This window comes from Carcharhinus amblyrhynchos, chromosome 8 (genome assembly GCF_965287045.1).
Source record: "Carcharhinus amblyrhynchos chromosome 8, sCarAmb.v2.hapA, whole genome shotgun sequence".
Classification (NCBI taxonomy): domain Eukaryota; kingdom Metazoa; phylum Chordata; class Chondrichthyes; order Carcharhiniformes; family Carcharhinidae; genus Carcharhinus; species Carcharhinus amblyrhynchos.
This window is the reverse complement of record NC_137331.1, coordinates 86,868,371-86,885,148: the sequence shown is the minus strand read 5'-3', so window position 1 is coordinate 86,885,148 and position 16,778 is coordinate 86,868,371. Positions and strand designations below refer to the sequence as shown.

At 44.7% G+C, this 16,778-nt stretch overlaps 1 protein-coding gene across 4 annotated transcripts in view; it reads left to right on the top strand.

The window, feature by feature from the left end:
- Positions 1-335: 335 nt before the first annotated feature.
- triqk (triple QxxK/R motif containing) overlaps positions 336-16,778 on the top strand; it is an 87,651-nt gene continuing 71,208 nt past the window's right edge. For 2 of the 4 annotated variants that reach the window (XM_080194958.1, XM_080194959.1), the window contains exons 1-2: positions 428-654; positions 5,523-5,630. The gene's annotated coding sequence lies outside the window, so the exon portion shown is untranslated. Of the gene's footprint in view, positions 372-427; positions 655-5,522; positions 5,631-16,778 lie in introns of those variants that run through there. The other 2 variants (XM_080194960.1, XM_080194961.1) reach the window with 2 other exon arrangements.

Below are 16,778 nucleotides of genomic sequence, written 5' to 3'. Positions count from 1 at the left end.
GGTGAGTTTCTGCAGCACATCTTGTAGATGGTACATACTGCTGCTATTGGGTTCTGGTTGTCAAGCGAGCGAATGGTTCAGCTGTTGAAATGATGTGCTGGTGAAGTGCATCTGTGCCGAAAATGCCGAGATTTTCCAGCTTTTGCGTCTGCAGGCTTTGTCAGGGACGCTGTAATTGGCCTGTGCTCGCCGCCCTTTGCGGAGCACTATCAGTACTGAGAGCGGAAGTGGGAGCGCGAGGCGGGTCTGGGCCAGGGTTCTGCAGCGCAGGCGGATCTGGGCCAGGGTTCTGCAGCGTGGGGCGGGTCTGGGCCAGGGTTCTCTGCAGCACCTGCGGCGCTGGGGGACGGAGCAGGCGCTCTGTGCAGCAGGTACTGACTGAGGGACTTCAGCTTCTTCATGCAGCAGTCAAATCCTCAACGTCTACACCGTCCCCGACATCAGCATTCCCACTTGTTCACATCAATCCTAAGGGGGTGTGGATCAGTGAGAACACTGAACACTCCCCTCCACGCTGTTAATTGGACAGCCTGACCACTTCGATTGGTTGGCTCTAACGTCAATTTGGGCTGGCTGACTCGGAAGCAACGTTGGCAATTTTCTTGCGTTGTCTTTATGAGTGGAGCTCACCAAGTGTATTACGTTGGCACTGAGGTATTTAATTCTTGTGTTTCAGGACGGTGAGGGGGTACAGTATAAAATGTGCAGTGATTCTTTCGCAGATCTTTTGGTTTCAAATTGGGCAGGTACACTATATACTTCTAATCCGAACTGCTGTATTCTTGCCAAATCAAAGGCGAAATATCTTGCATTTAACAGTTGCCCTATCATATGTATCCAAGTATTTTCCACAATTCATTACTTTAAAATGCAAAACTTTGCCAACTTTGGCCCAACACACACTTCAGGGTTTGACCGGGAGATACTCAAATCACATTGGTATTGTAACTGCTTTAAGTGTGATCACAGGATATTCTATGATTGGCTGAAATTCAGATATGGGCAGTACCTCGAGTATTTTGCAGAAAACCAGGATGGTACTGGACGGAATAAGAGTCCAGGTCTTCAGGTTTGAATTGAACTTGCAAACATGTTTATCTCCAGGGTTGACAGCAACAGTACTCAAGAGATCAGTAGCCCATCCGAGGAGACCACTGACCAACAGCTATGCCACCCTCGTTGCATCAAAAATCATGAGATGTAGTATAAATATCATACGTTGCTATTTTTCAAAAGATAATATGGAGTGAGAATTAGTTTGCAAACACATTAAAGTTTCATTAATCTCTGAAAGGTCAAACTCCTTGTAAAAACTATATTACTGCATCTGAAATGCTTTATAAAAACTTTCTAAAAATCTTATCTGTTATTTCCACACTTGTTAAAAAAAAATCCACCCTCCCACTGCAGTCACCACTGGCAATAGGCTAACTCATGCTCCAACTTATGCATCAATAATTTAAAATTCATTTATCTACAGGGCACAGTGACCCAGTGGTTAATACTTCTGCCCCACAGTGCCAGGGACCTGGGTTTTATTCCTGGCTTGGGGGGACTGCCTGTGTGGAGTTTGCACGTTCTTCCTGTTTCTGCTTTGTTTTCCTTTGGGTGCTCCAGTTTGTAAGAACATAGGAACATAAGAAATAGGAGCAGGAGTAGGCCATCTAGCCCTTCGAGCCTGCCCCGCCATTCAATAAGATCATGGCTGATCTGTCGTGGCTCAGTTCCACATTCCTGCCCTCTCCCCATAACCCTTAATCCCCTTGCTTATCAAAAACCTATCAACCCGCGTCTTAAAAATATTTCTGAAAGCTGGTTAGGTGCATTGGCCATGCTAAATTCTCCCTCAGTGTACCTGAACAGGCACTGGAGTGTGGTGACTAGGAGACCTTCACACTAACTTCATTGCAGTGTTAATGTAAGCCTTCTTGTGACAATAATAAATAAAAAATCTATTAATGCCACCAAATTTGAGTTATTCAAAATGTGAGAACAACAGTTGAGTTAAAACAAACTTATGAACAATATTTGCCAGGTAAAAACCCTCTGGTCCATCAGTGTTTGATTTGATTTATTATTGTCACATGTATTAACATACAATGAAAAGTACTCTTTCTTGCGCGCTATACAGACAATACTTGCCATCCATAGAGAGGAAATGAGAGAGTGAAGAATATACTATTACAGTCATAGCTATGGATGTCATAGCCATAGAAGGATCAAGTTAATGCAAGGTAAATCCATTCAAAAGTCTGAGCAGCAGCAGGGAAGAAGCTGTTCTTGAGTTGGTTGGTACGTGACGTCAGACTTTTGTATATTTTTCCTGAAGGAAGAAGGTGGAAAGAAAATGTCTGGGGTGTGTGCGGTCCTTAATTATGCTGGCGGCTTTGCTGAGGCAGCAGAAAGTGTAGACAGAGTGAATGATTGGGAGGCTGGTTTGCTTGATGGATTGGGCTACATTCACGACCTTTTGTTGTTCCTTGTGGTCTTGGGCAGAGCAGGAGCCATACCAAGCTGTGATACAACCAGAAAGAATGCTTTCTATGATGCATCTGTAAAAGTTGGTGAGAGTCATAGCTGACATATCAAATTTCCTTAGTTTTCTGAGAAAGTAGAGGCGTTGATGGGCTTTCTTAACTATAGTGTCAACATAGGGAGACCAGGACAGGTTGTTGGTGATCTGGACACCTAAAAACTTGAAGCTCTCGACCCTTCCTACTTTGTCCCAGTTGATGTAGATAGAGACGTGTTCTCCTTTACTGAAGTCGATGACAATCTCCTTCGTTTTGTTGACATTGAGGGAGAGATTATTGTTGCCGCACCAGTTCACCAGATTCTCTATCTCATTCCTGTACTTTGTCTCATCATTGTTTGAGATACGACCCACTACGGTGACGTCGTCAGCAAACTTGAATATTGAATTGCAGGGGAATTTGGCTGCACAGCTGTATAAGGAGTATAGTAGGGGGCTGAGAACACAGCCTTGTGGGATAACAGTTTTGAGGATGATTGTGGAGGAGGTGTTGTTGCCTATCCTTACATATTGTGGTCTGTGAGTTAGGAAGTTCAGGATCCAGGTGCAGAGGGAGGTGCTGAGGCCAGGCCATGGAGTTTGGAGATGAGTTTCATGGGAATAATAGTGTTGAAGGCTGAGTTGTAGTCAATAAATAGGAGTCTGACATAGGTGTCCTTGTTATCTCGGTGTTCCAGAGTTGAGTGCAAGGCTGGGAAAATGGTGTCTGTTGTGGATCTGTTGTGGTGGTAGGCAAACTACAGTGGATCCAGGTACGCTGGGAGGCTGGAATTGATTTGTGTCATGACTAATCTTTCGAAGCACTTCGTAATGATGGATGTCAGAGCCACAGGCTGATAGTCATTAAGGCATGCTGCTTGGTTTTTCTTAGGTACTATAGCCACAAAGCTGCAAATCAAAGGCATTTGGGGATATTTGTGCATGAAACACAGAAAGCTAGCACATAGGTGCAACAGGTAATCAGGAAGACTAATGGCATGTTGGCTCTTATTTCAAGGGGGTTAGAGTATAAGAGTAGGGAAGTCTTCCTGCAACTGTGCAAGGTACTGTGAGACCATATTTGAAGCTGTGTAAACAGTTTTGGTTCCCTTATTTATTCCATTGGAGGCAGTTCAGAGAAGGTTCACTAGGGTGATCCATGGTATGAACGGATTGTTCAAGAGCAAATCAGCAAAGTTTAAAAGGTTGGGACTCTAATCATTGGCATTTAGAAGAATGGGAGGTGATCATATATATAGGATTCTTAAGAGGCTTAACAGGGTAAATGCTGAGAGGATGTTTCCCCTCATGGGAGAGTCTAGAACCAGAGGGCATACTCTCAGAACAGAGGGATGCCAATTTAAGACATTTTTTGTATTGCATTCATGGGACATGGGCATCGCTGGTTGGCCAATATTTATTGCCCATCCCTAATTGCTCAAGGGAGGTTAAGAGGCAACCACATTGCTATGGCTCTGGAGTCAGACCAGACCAGGTAAGGACAGCAGATTTCCTTCCCTAAAGGACACTAGTGAACCAGATGGGTTTTGCGGACAATCAACAATGGTGTCATGGTCATCAGTAGACTCGTAATTTCAGATTTTTTTAAAATTGAATTTAAATCCAACCATCTGCTGTGGTGGGATTCAAAACCCAGGTCCCCAAAACATTAGCTGAGTTTCTGGATTAATCGTCTCATGATAGTACCACTAGGCCATTGTCTCCCTTATGGATAAAGAGGAATTTCTTCTCTCAGAGGGTTGTGAATCTTTGAAACTCCTTGCCACAGAGAGGTGTAGGGGCAGACTCCTTGTGAATGCTTAAGGTCAAGATAGATATATTCTTAATCAGTAAGGGAATCATGGGTTATGAGGAAAGGGCAGGAAAGTGGATGTGAGGAATATTCAGTCAGCCATGATCCTATTGAATGGCAGAGCCCGCTTGAGAGGCTCAGTGGCCTACTCCTGTTTCTATTTTGTATGGTGTTATGGTCTAAATTTAACAATAAAAAATAGATTGGAAAATGAAAGATACAATAGAATAATTTGTTTTCAGGGAGAGTTCACTTTAAAGCGAAGAGGTTGGAGATAACTGGATAGAAAGGGCTAGACTGTAATAGCAAAATGAGAGGCCAGAATGGGTTCTAATGAAAAATCAGCATTAACTCTGTTGAAATGTTTCTCTCCACACATCTTCTGAACACTTGCAGTATTTTTTTGTTCTTTTATTTTTGAATTCAGCATCTACAGTTTTTTGCTTTTGGAAAAGAGAAAATGTAAGTAGTTCACGTAATTCCTCAAGTTAAAGATAATCCAAAAGACTCCCTTTTGACTGGCTATGTGTCAATGATTTTTCCCTATCCTACAGGCATTCCTGGCTCAGGTTATTGCTAACTCTCTTAAAAATTTCCAGTTGCCTCTTCCTCTACCAACATCATAATTTCATTGCAAGTGTGGCAAGCTGGTTGACTGGTAGCGGCTTGTGAATATACTGCTCATTGGCTGAAAGCAAAGGTAAGGAGCCTTTATCTCTGGTCACCACTACAGCAGTGCCGTGGAGATCAAAGATTGATTCCTGAAGACTCCTGGACAATCCAGCATGTTTGACAACCCTAGCAGGTGCTGTTTCCTTGGAGAGGTGCACAGTGCTTGCTCTTGCTCACAGCAAAGTGAAATGAATCTAAAATAAAAGCAAAATCCTGCAGACTCTGTAAATCTAAAATAAAGACAGAAAATACGGGAAAGACTGAGCAGATCTGGCAGCATCTGTGGAGAGAGAAACAGAGTTTAACATTTTAGTATATGACGCTGAGCTGAAGTAGTTGAAGTAAACTTTCAGTAAATACTTGGAAAGAGTCTTGGGAACTTGGGGACTAGATTTACAATCAGAAGGTCAGGTTTATGCTGTTCTTTTTATTATAAATGTGAAATAGAGAAGTTAATCAATTTTAAAAAAACAGACCGGAAATTGATGTGGATGTAAGAGTTTTTATATATTTTCTCTCTCCTAGTCACTTTTTTGTGGATAAACACTGAACACAATCAAAGCTGTCAGAAGCCATTACCCCAACATAATATTCTACTACCTCAGATTCACAAGCAAACAGCTGCGCAGGAAGGTAATGTCTGATTCTAACAGTTTCCAGTTTTGCCTCTGAGCTGGTTTGATTGGTTCTGCTGGGTACAGGTCCTGTCTTTCAGTTGTTTTCAGCCTTTTCCTAAATGCCAGGGACTGGAAACTTGAGGAACAAAGATTGTCCGTGTCCCAAATCACCAAGTGGAGAGACAACTCAGGCTGAGGGCAGGAGAGTGAGTAAGTGAGTGAGTGTGCTTAAAGGCAGCTTGAGTCTTAAGTGCAGAAAAGCTTGATATTGCATCAGAATAAGCATTGCTGATGGGAGAGCAAGCATCAAAAGAGAGTTCTGTATGCAACGAAGAACCACGGTCGTGAACGAAGAGATGCAGTGAGAGAGGCCTGCAGTGAAGTTAAGGAGGCTAAATTGAACAGCTTTTTCACAACGTTTCCAAGTTGGAAGGTGTATGGAAAAATGGCTCACAGCGTCTTTTGATGATGTGGATGGTCTGTGTGCTTGAAAGATGCAAGTAAATAAGATGATCAGTCCTGGCCTCGAATCAAAGTTATAACGTACAAACTTACTGAACTGTTTATAACCTTATCTTCAGGGCATATATGCTCTGAAAGGAAACCGTGCTGAATCACAGAATCATAGAATCACAGTGCAGGAAGAGGCCATTTGGCCCATCAAACCTGCACTAACAACAATCCCAATCAGGCCCTATCCCTGTCACGCCATGTATTTACCTTGCTTATCTCCCTGAGACTAAGGGACAATTTACCGTAGCCAATCAACCTAACCTGGACTGTGGGAGGAAACCGGAGCATCTGGAGAAAACCTGTGCAGGCATGGGGAGAACATACAAACGCCACGCAGACAGTGATTCGAGGCTTCTCTTGAATCTGGGTCCCTGGTGCTGTGAGGCAGCAGTGCTAACCTGAGTGCCACCATGCTACCCTGCATGCTCGATCTGTTCAATTTACTGTTCAGCTGGGTAATCAAAGCAAGCTTGGAGATGACTGCTTGTTCTTGGAATGTTACGCTTCTCAACCTAGAGAAACGTAGGTATAGTAATTGTTGTAATCGTGTTTAGAACGTGAACCTGTTCTTTATAGCGCAGCTTTATCCCTTCTGTGTTTTGAGAGAGCTGTTGCAATTTAATACAAATATGTGCAAAGCCATTAGGACAGATTAGTCTATGAGAAATACACATTTAGTTAAGTTGAAGCTTGAGGGTTGACCTCGTCATGTCATTTGAAATGACTAAATTCTTCATCAGATATATTTTTCAAGCAATTGTTCAACACTTAATTTGTCCAATAAAATATTCAGTAGTCCATCCATTAATGTGAATTAGTTACATTAATAATAATCGTTGGATCAGAATCATGAACTGGCTTGGCAATTAATGACATGCTAGATTTAAAACTGCAACTAGATGCAAACTACCGTGCACGCTGGCACAATGGTTAGCACTGCTGCCTCACAGCTCCAGGGACCCAGGTTCAATTCTGGCCTTGGGTCATTGTCTGTGTGGAGTTTGCACATTCTTGCTGCATCTACGCGGGTTTCCTCCGGGTGCTCTGACTTCCTCCCACAGTCCAAAGATGTGTGAATTAGGTTGATTGGCCATGCTAAATTGCTCCTTAGTGTCGGGGGATTCGCAGGGTAACTATGTAGGATTACAGAGATAGGGCATGTGCGGGATTCTGTCAGTGCAGGCTCTATGAGCTGAGTGGCTTCCTTTTGTACTGTAGGGATTCTATGATGTGATCTATGATTGCAAACAATAGTCTTACCCTACTTCTGTGCAATGGATCTTTCAGTTCCAGAACGTGCCTCCCAACCACATAACTTGTTGAATTATCTTACAGTGATAGCCAAATTTCAAATTTAGCTCTGCCAAATTTCAATCAACACAGCAAATGACTAAATTAGCTTATGATTATTACAATATGACCAAGCTTCTTGAAGTTGGTACATGAACAGTACAGCTGGGAACTGCACTGTTTGGCATAGGCCATTTAAAAAACTTGGTTCTTTGGATCAGGACGCTGCTCACAAGGACATTTATTGATCATCCCAAATTTCCCTTGAGAAGGTGGTGATGGCCGCCTTGAACTGTTGCAGTTTATGCGGTGAAGGCATTTGTGGTAGTTCCACAGTGCTATTAACTAGGGAGCTTTTAGATTTTAACCTAGTAGCAGAGGAGGAACAGAGTTGTACATGTTCAAGTTGGGTTGGTAGTACTGTGCACCTAAGCTTAATCTAGTGCAATTGTTAACACTTATAAATCTCCTGGAATAGATGTGTCTGTTCTGATCTGCTGCTGTTACTTCAATGGATGGAACCTGGCTGCAAATGTGTAAATGTGACATTTCTTACTCGGTAGCAGTTAGACATCGTGTGTAGCACTGAGAGGAAAAGTCCCATTGTGAACAAGGAAGGAAAGAATTAATTAAGAAGATGAAGGTACTAGCATAAACTGTGGAAAGGTTGGAGTATGCCAGTAAGGACAGTGGGGTCCAGCGCTAATAAATGGGAGGGGAAGAGGATACATAGAATCATAAAATCCCTACAGTGCAGAAGAAGGCCTTGCGGCACTTTGAGCCTGCACCAACAACAATCCCTCCCAGGCCCTATCCCCTTAACCCTATGTATGTACTCTGCTAATCCCCCTGATGCTAAGGGGCATGGCCAGTCAATCTAACTCAAACATCTTTTGGAGTGTAGGAGGAAACCGGAGCACTCGGAAGAATCCCTTGCTGGTGGATTGCTGGTGTGAATTGAGTGAGCAGGAGGAGGAATGCCATTGTGAACTGGGGACCGGAATGAACAGTTCTTGCAGGCTAGCGATCGTCATTTTCTAGCATTATGGATTGACATGTATACATTCTGTTCTTGGCTGCTGTTATTAACTAGCGCTGCTCTTTCTCATTGGTTTTCGCTAACATTGACTGCAAACTGTAACCTGAACTAGTCAGATGCATGCCAATCCTGATAACTAAGTAACATTGAGGGGCAAATCAAGGACCTGTGAAGTGATTGGGATAACTGAATATTTAAGTAGTTTTTAGCGAAGTGATAGTTTATTTGGTAATCTGATTATAGATAATCCCACATTTCACTTACATTGATCCAGAATTATCCATCGTGAAGTAGACAGGGTCACTGTCTGTGTGGAGTTTGCACATTCTCCCTGTGTTTGCATGGGTTTCCTCTGGCTGCTCCAGTTTCCTTCCACACTCCAAAGGTGTGCAGTTTAGGTTCATTGCCCTTGCTAAATTGTTTCTTAATGTCTGGGGGCTGGCAGGGTAAATGTTGGACCCTTAGAGAATGAGAGGGGGGATTTAGTGGTGGGGGATGAGGAAATGGCTGAGGCCTTGAATAAGCTTTTTTTTTGCTTTGGTCTTCACGGAAGAGGACGCGAATAGTTTGCTGGGTATTAATGATGGAAAGATGGTAGGAGTTGAGGGCCTGAATGAGATCATTGTCACTAGAGAGGTAATGCTCGACAGACTAGTGGGACTGATGGTGGACAAGTCCCCAGGACCGGATGGAATGTATCCCAGGGTTCTGAAGGAAATGGCGGAGGTGATAGTAGATGCCTTAGTGATTATTTTCCAAACCTTGCTGGATTCCAGGGAAGTGCCGGAAGATTGGAAAATGGCTAATGTTACGCCGCTGTTTGAAAAGGGTAGCAGGCAAAAGGCAGGGAATTATAGGCCGGTTAGTTTAACATCTGTTGTAGGAAAATGCTTGAATCCGTCATCAAAGAAGAAATAGCGAGGCATCTTGAGAAGAATTGTTTGATAGAGCAGATGCAGCACGGATTCGTTAAGGGGAAGTCGTGTCTGACGAATTTATTGGAATTCTATGAGGATGTGTCTTGTGCGGTGGACGGAGGGGAACTGGTGGATGTGGTGTTTCTCGATTTTCAGAAGGCGTTTGATAAGGTTGTTACAGAAGGTTAGGGGGCATGGAGTTGGGGGTAAGGTGTTAGCGTGGATAGAGGATTGGCTGTCAAATAGGAGGCAGAGAGTAGGTGTCAATGGGTGCTATTCGGATTGGCGGTTGGTGACTAGTGGAGTGCCCCAGGGATCGGTGCTGGGGCCTCAGTTATTTACCATTTATATAGATGATCTGGAGGAGGGAACCGAGTGTAAGGTGTCGAAATTTGCTGATGACACAAAGATAAGTGGAAAAGCAAATTGTGCGGAGGGTGTGGAAAGTCTGCAGAGGGATCTAGATAGGCTGAGCGAGTGGGCGAGGACTTGGCAGATGGAATACAATGTTGGCAAGTGTGAGATTATCCACTTTGGCAGGAATAATAGTAGGAAGGACTACTACTTACAGGGCGAAAAGCTGCAGCATGCTACAGTGCAGAGGGACCTGGGGGTCCTTGTGCATGAGTCGCAAAAACCCAGCCTACAGGTGCAGCAGGTGGTCAGGAAGGCAAATGGGATGCTGGCCTTCATACCGAGGGGGATTCAATATAAAAGTAGGGAGGTCTTGCTGCAACTGTACAGGGCACTGGTGAGGCCGCAGCTGGAGTACTGTGTGCAGTTTTGGTCGCCGCACCTGTGCAAGGATATTTTGGCCTTGGAGGGAGTGCAGAGGAGGTTCACTAGGCTGATACCGGAGTTGAGGGGGTTGAACTATGAAGAGAGGCTGAATAGACTGGGCTTGTACTCGTTGGAGTTTAGAAGGATGAGGGGGGATCTTATTGAGACATATAAGATGATGAAGGGGATGGATAGGGTAGAGGTGGAGAGGTTCTTCCTGCTCAGAAGGGACAGCAGGACTAGAGGGCGCAGCCTCAAGATAAGGGGGGGGGGGCAGTTTAGAACGGAGGGTGGTGAATCTCTGGAATTCTCTGCCCGATGAAGTGGTGGAGGCTACCTCGCTAAATATATTTAAGATGCGGGTAGATAGGTTTTTGGTAGGCAAGGGAATTAAGGGTTATGGGGAAAAAGCGGGAAAGTGGAACTGAGCCACTTCAGATCAGCCATGATCTTATTGAATGGCGGGGCAGGCTCGAGGGGCTAGATGGCCTACTCCTGCTCCTATTTCTTATGTTCTTATGTTCTTAAATACGTGGGGTCAAGAGGTTAGAGCCTGGGTGGGATTGTTGTTGGTGCAGGCTCGATAGGCCAAATGATCTCCTTCTGCACTGTATGATTCTATTCGAAGCCTTTAAGCAGAATGTCACAGTTTTCAAAGGGTGCATTTTTGTAACCTCTTGGATATGTAGGCAAGAGTGAGAGGTACATATAATTTTTTATTTGGCTTTACAGAGTGGTATAATTAAAAGTATGCAGCCACATTTCTCAGGCAATGACTCAACCATTTGTTTATTTGATACATTTGAATGGTATTGTACCTTTCGCTCAAGAGACAAGCTGAAAGGAAATCTTGGCTGTTTTCGGGCATTGGTGGAGGAAAAGGTCAAAAGTTGGATTCACCAAGATCACTTTTGTACACTCGACTGACCTATTATTCAGTATGACCTATTATTCTTTGTTTTGTAATGAGTGAGTTCTCACCCAGTAATATTCATGATTGTGGCAGGAAACGGGAAGAATATTTGTCTGCTGCGAATGATAAGAAGAATTGTGACAGGTTTCAGCAATCTATTATTATCTGCCATCTTTTCAGTCATTTCACTATCCGGATCTGCTGCTGCATATTAAGTTCAGGAACAGCATAGACATTGAGGTCTGGGTCGGTTCTCAGTTTGTTCATTGATGACTGATAAGGAGATATATAAAAATAAATTAACAGGTTGAAGGTCATCTCTAAAATCACAGACTAATCTGTGGAACTATTTTATGTTTAGCTTGAGATCTGGTTTTGTAGGTCTTTCTGTTTCGTTTTTCAAATTACAAGGATTAGAGCATTATAGGCATTCACAGGATTAGCAACTGCACAGTGGCGTTATAAAGTATTTAATATTGAATAAAATGAGATAGATTAAGCTAATGGAAAATCAAGGGTCAAACTTGGTTGAGTAGTAGAACTCTCAACTCTAGTCTGGATTTTTGTTCCCGAGGCAAATGCACAAGTCAGGGAATTTGCTGGCTTGATGCATCCACCTCAGATAAAAGTGCCCTTGTCAGACCAGATTTTCATTCTGGGGAGATGGATGTCGGGTAGAGTCAGGGCCACTGCCCCCAGGATTCAGATCAGAAATGGCTGCAGAGTCTGTCTAGTGCTGAACCAAGTTGTTTAAAAGCCCACCTTGGGGACTTTGTCCCAGTTGTTTTGTAAAACATAAGGCCCTTTAGCCCTTGCATCCCATCACCCCCGACCCACTCCCCTTGCCTCAGCCATTACAACTCATATACCTCCCTATCCATCCTGACACCAAGCTCCCGAAGCAATTGTTCTACTCTGAACTTGATCGTGGCAGGCAGCTCCCAGGAAGACAGTGAAAATGCTTTAGGCGTGTCCACATAGCAGTCCTGAAGAGCTCAAACATGGGAGACCAAATGGAGAAAGTTCATTTGTGACAACGTATTAAGAGATTTGGTTAGGAAGTAAAGGTATTGAAGGGAGCACATAAACCTCCAAACAACCTATCTACCCAATCCTTCAAACACCATTTGCTCCACATGTGACAGAGTCTACAAATTGCGCAATGAACTCATCAGCCATTTCAACCCATTGAGCCAGAGAGGAAGCAAGTCATCCTCAATTCCAAGGGACTTCTGAAAGAAGAGTCAATTGCAAATGGATTGCCAAGTATTAAATTATTAGTTCAGTCAATAGTGATGATCAGGAGTATCAGGAATCCCCTTTTCCTGCAGCACATTCTGTCCATTCTGACAGTTTTGTGAACTGCTGACATGTCATATCAGAAAAGTTGTTGGATAAGTTGCTGTTCCTTTATTAAGTGGTTGATATTGTAACTGCTGAAATAACTTTATTAGTAAGCATATTGGTAAAATTACACTGAGCCAACAGCATAGGAACAGACCTTCCAACCTGACTTTGGGGCGGCATGGTGGCACAGAGGTTGCTACCTCACAGTGCCGGAGCCCAGGTTTGATTCCCGACTTTGGTCACTTTCTGTGTGGAGTTTGCATGTTCTCTCTGTGTCTGCATGGGTTTCCTCCAGGTGCTCCGGTTTCCTCCGACAGTACAAAGATGTGCTGGTTAGGTTGATTGGCCATGCTAAATTGCCCGCTGATGTTAGAGGTTAATAGTGTAAATAAGTTGGGTTATGGGGATAGGACCTGGGTGGGATCATGATCAGTGCAGACTCGATGGGCCAAATGGCTTCTTTCTGTGCTGTAGGGATTCTATGACTGGTCTACGCTGGTGTTTGTGTTTCACAAAAATGTCCTCCTACATCCCTTCTAATTCTTTCAGCATATCCTGCTGGTCCTTTCTCCGTCATGTTAGTGTTGTCAACTCTCACTGGGCTCATTCCAGAAGATGGCAGCAGGAGTGACGTAATGGGAAGCTGACAGTGTGGTGCAAATGGGTGAATCTAGAGAAAAGGCTTGTGACACTGAATGAGAGAGAATGAACCCGTCTCCACTAAATTCCACTACTCGGTCAGAACAGTTCCTTCCCCTGTCCATTGCACACCAAAGTCTGCCCAGTTATCACAAACTCAATCCAATGCTTATAACATTAATAACACTAATTAATCAATATACCAGCATCTGACCGAGCCTAATCTTAGCTCCTTTCCACCAGCTGTGCAGCCCGAGTGGACATTGCCTCAACTGTTTGGAACACAGATCATGTCCGCTGTAGGCCATTCACATAGTTCTCTTAAGTGCCCTCCGCTGAAGCTAAGTTGGGTGTTTCTGTAGGTGAGGGAGGATGTTCCTATATAGGAAGGTCAAATAGTACAAAAACACAGGCTATGTTTGGCTTGTGGCCTGTCCCTGACATGGGGAATGTCAGGTGGTGCCTGAGCCTGGGCTGAGGCAGGCTGGTGGACAGTCCTGCTGCTGTTGCTGGGAGCTGAAATGCTCCCAAAATGCAATTGCTGCGAATTGAAACCAATTTTGAGGGTTTTCTGGCCATTCTGGGTATGTTGGCATCCTTAGCTTGTGCTTACCCAGCTTTCCACTAAATGCACCTATGCTGTTTGCCCAGCTTTTCCTTAAGGTAGCAAGCTCCACATTCTTACTGCTTTTTGAGTAAACAAGTTTCTACTGAAAAAAGGTTTTCCTGAAATAAAGTAGAAAATGCATAGAAGATCAGTCATCATCTGTGGAGTGAGAAATAATGCATGTTTCACATAGAGTCATTCTGTGACCTTTTATCAGACTTAGAAATTTAATGGGTTTTGAGCATGCAGTGGGTGAGACAAGGACAAAAGGAAGGTCTATGACAGGGTGAAAACAAGGCGATGTTGAATGACAGAACAGTTAATCTTTCCAAGGCCAAAGGAAATAGTGATAGGGCAAAAAAAACAAAAGCAAATGATGTGGCCAAAGCAGTTAGTTGTGCTGCTGACAGAAAGCAAACTGTTTCTCCTAATTTTCCTATTTATCAACATTTTAATTACTGCATTAAATTTTTGTTGCTATTTAAGCCTGATATTTTGAGATTTAGTTTCCAAACTCTTACAACAATCATGAAGGAAACTCAGTTGGTGCTAGTTTTGGGGGAAGTTCTTCATGCACAAGACAGGCAAGATTGACTGTTCCTAGTGCAGTATTTGCACACCTGCCCTTATCTCAGGACTCTCGTTCACTCTCCAGATGATCCTTCTTGAGTACCTCAGAGGAGGGGCCCTTCGTTACCACATTCACCTCGTAGTGTGCCATTTTTGGAGGCAGACTTGCAGACAACCTGCGCCAGATCACTTTACATTAAACATTTGTGCCACAGCATCTTTCCATGAAAAAACTAGCAACATATGCTAGAAAAGATGTACACAGATGTATCAAGCGAGTGACAGAGGTCTCCTTGTTTGCAAGGCACAACAAGTTCATCACTTTCCTTGTGGAAAGGAGTGACCGGGAAAATAACTTTCCCAGGGTATCATGGTTTTCAAGAATGCAAAGCATTGTAATGCCAGCCCCTGGGCCATCTGGCCAATAGTTTCATCATCTCTTCACCATGACTTGCTGTTGTTTATCTGTGCACTCTACCTGATCTAGTGCTACCCACTCATGTACAGAACCAGGGGCATACGTGCTACCAACAGAGCCAAACAGGGCACTGGTTGGGATTATGTCCCTCAACAAAAAGATTATCCTACTGGTCCGCTCTGCTCATGAGAGGGTATCCTGGCATTTGTTCTCCACCACTCAGAAGATGGGCTTGAGCCCTTGATGCCATAACACATGGCTCATTGTGGAACAAAACCTTTTGGTAACATATCTAAAGCCTTCTTGCAAAATGTCTTGAAATACTGTTTCCAAGCAACCAATGATATTCTAGTGGTCAGGACAGATTGGAACCTCAATTAGCTAATTTCCATTAAACACTGTGGGACTGACTCTCCCGTCCCACTGTGCTGCTTTTGCAGGCTCCCCGCTGGGTGCCATGGCCTCCGCGCATCTCCGGCAGCCAGATTTCTTGTGCCATCAGCTCCGTGCCAATTTCCGGGACTAAAGTCTCCAGGCCCGCTAGCCTCACCCCCTCCTCCCCACCAGGAATGGTTCGTTCCCACAGTGTTTAGTATTGCTCCCCACGTGTGGCGAGCTGGTGGCCCGACCCCACTGGAGTGAAGGGGGAGGGGTCATTCGAGGCTTCTCAGAGGGTTGGGCGCTGGGGGCTGCCCCCTGGGCATTGCCACATTGCCAGTGCCAATCTGGACTCCTAGCACTGCCCGGGGGCATATTGACACTGCCCAAGAGGCATGGGGTAGTGGCAGGAGAGTGGGGCCTGTTGAGGTGGGGCCTCTGGAGGGTGATCAATGGGCTGAGAGTTCCCGCTGCCACTCTGCAATTGGGCTGAGTGACAGAGAAAGGGAGGCAAGTGATTGGGGCTGGCTATTGGATGGGGGCGGGGGGTAGGGTCAGCCTGCTGCAGGGCATCTAGACTGCAGTGGGGATGAGGAGGGTTGGGGCAGCGGGGAGTGGAGGAGATCAGGGCTGAGGTGGGGGGGGGGTGTGGTGGTTGAGGTTGTGTCGGGCATGTTCGGGGGGGCCAGCAATCAGGCCATGGTGTGGCGGGGGAGGGGGGAGGGGTGGCAGGGTTGCATGGCTGACAATGTGAGCATTTTTCAGCCTGTGACTTGTGAAGTGTAGTCACTTATGTAATGTAGGAAATGTAACATGATGTGGAGATGCCAGCGTTGGACTGGGGTAAACACAGCAAGAAGTCTCACAACACCAGGTTAAAGTCCATCAGATTTATTTGGTAGCACAAGAACTCCGGCTCACCTGACGAAGGGGCAGTGCTCCGAAAGCTAGTGGCTTATGTACCAGATAAACCTGTTGGACTTTAACTTGGTGTTGTGGAAATGTAACAGCCAGTTTGTACACAGCAAGCTCCAAGAAAATGTGATGATGACCAGATGATCTGTTTTTGTGATACTGATTGGGGGATAAATATTGCCAAGACAATTGGTAACTTTCCCACTCTTCTTCGAAATAGGATCTTTTGCATCCACCTGAGAGGCAGGGTGGCACAGTGGTTAGCACTGCAGCTGCATAGCACCAGGGACCTGGGTTCGATTCCCGACTTGAGTCACTGTCCATGCTGAGTCTGCATGTTCTCCCCATGTCTGCGTGGGTTTCCTCTGAGTGCTCTGGTTTCATAGAACACTACAGCACAAACAGGCCCTTCAGCCCTCAAGTTGCACCGATTACATCTATACCTACCAAGCCGTAGAACTATCTGTAACTTCCAATGCCATTAGATCCCATATACTCATCCCGAAGTCTTTTAAAAGACCCCAGCGAGTTCGCCTCTACCACCACCGACGGCAGCCGATTCCACTCACTCACCACCCTCTGAGTGAAAAACTTAGCCCTAACATCTCCTCTGTACTTGCTTCCCAGCACCTTAAACCTGTGTCCTTTCATAGCGACCATTTTAGCCCTGGGAAATAGCCTCCGAGAATCCACCCTATCTATTCCTCTCAACATTTTATAAACCTCTATCAGGTCGCCTCTCAACCTTCATCTCTCCAGGGAGAAGAGACCTAGCTCCCTTAACCTATCTTCATAAGGCATGCCTCCAAATCCAGACAACATCCTTGTAAATCTCCTC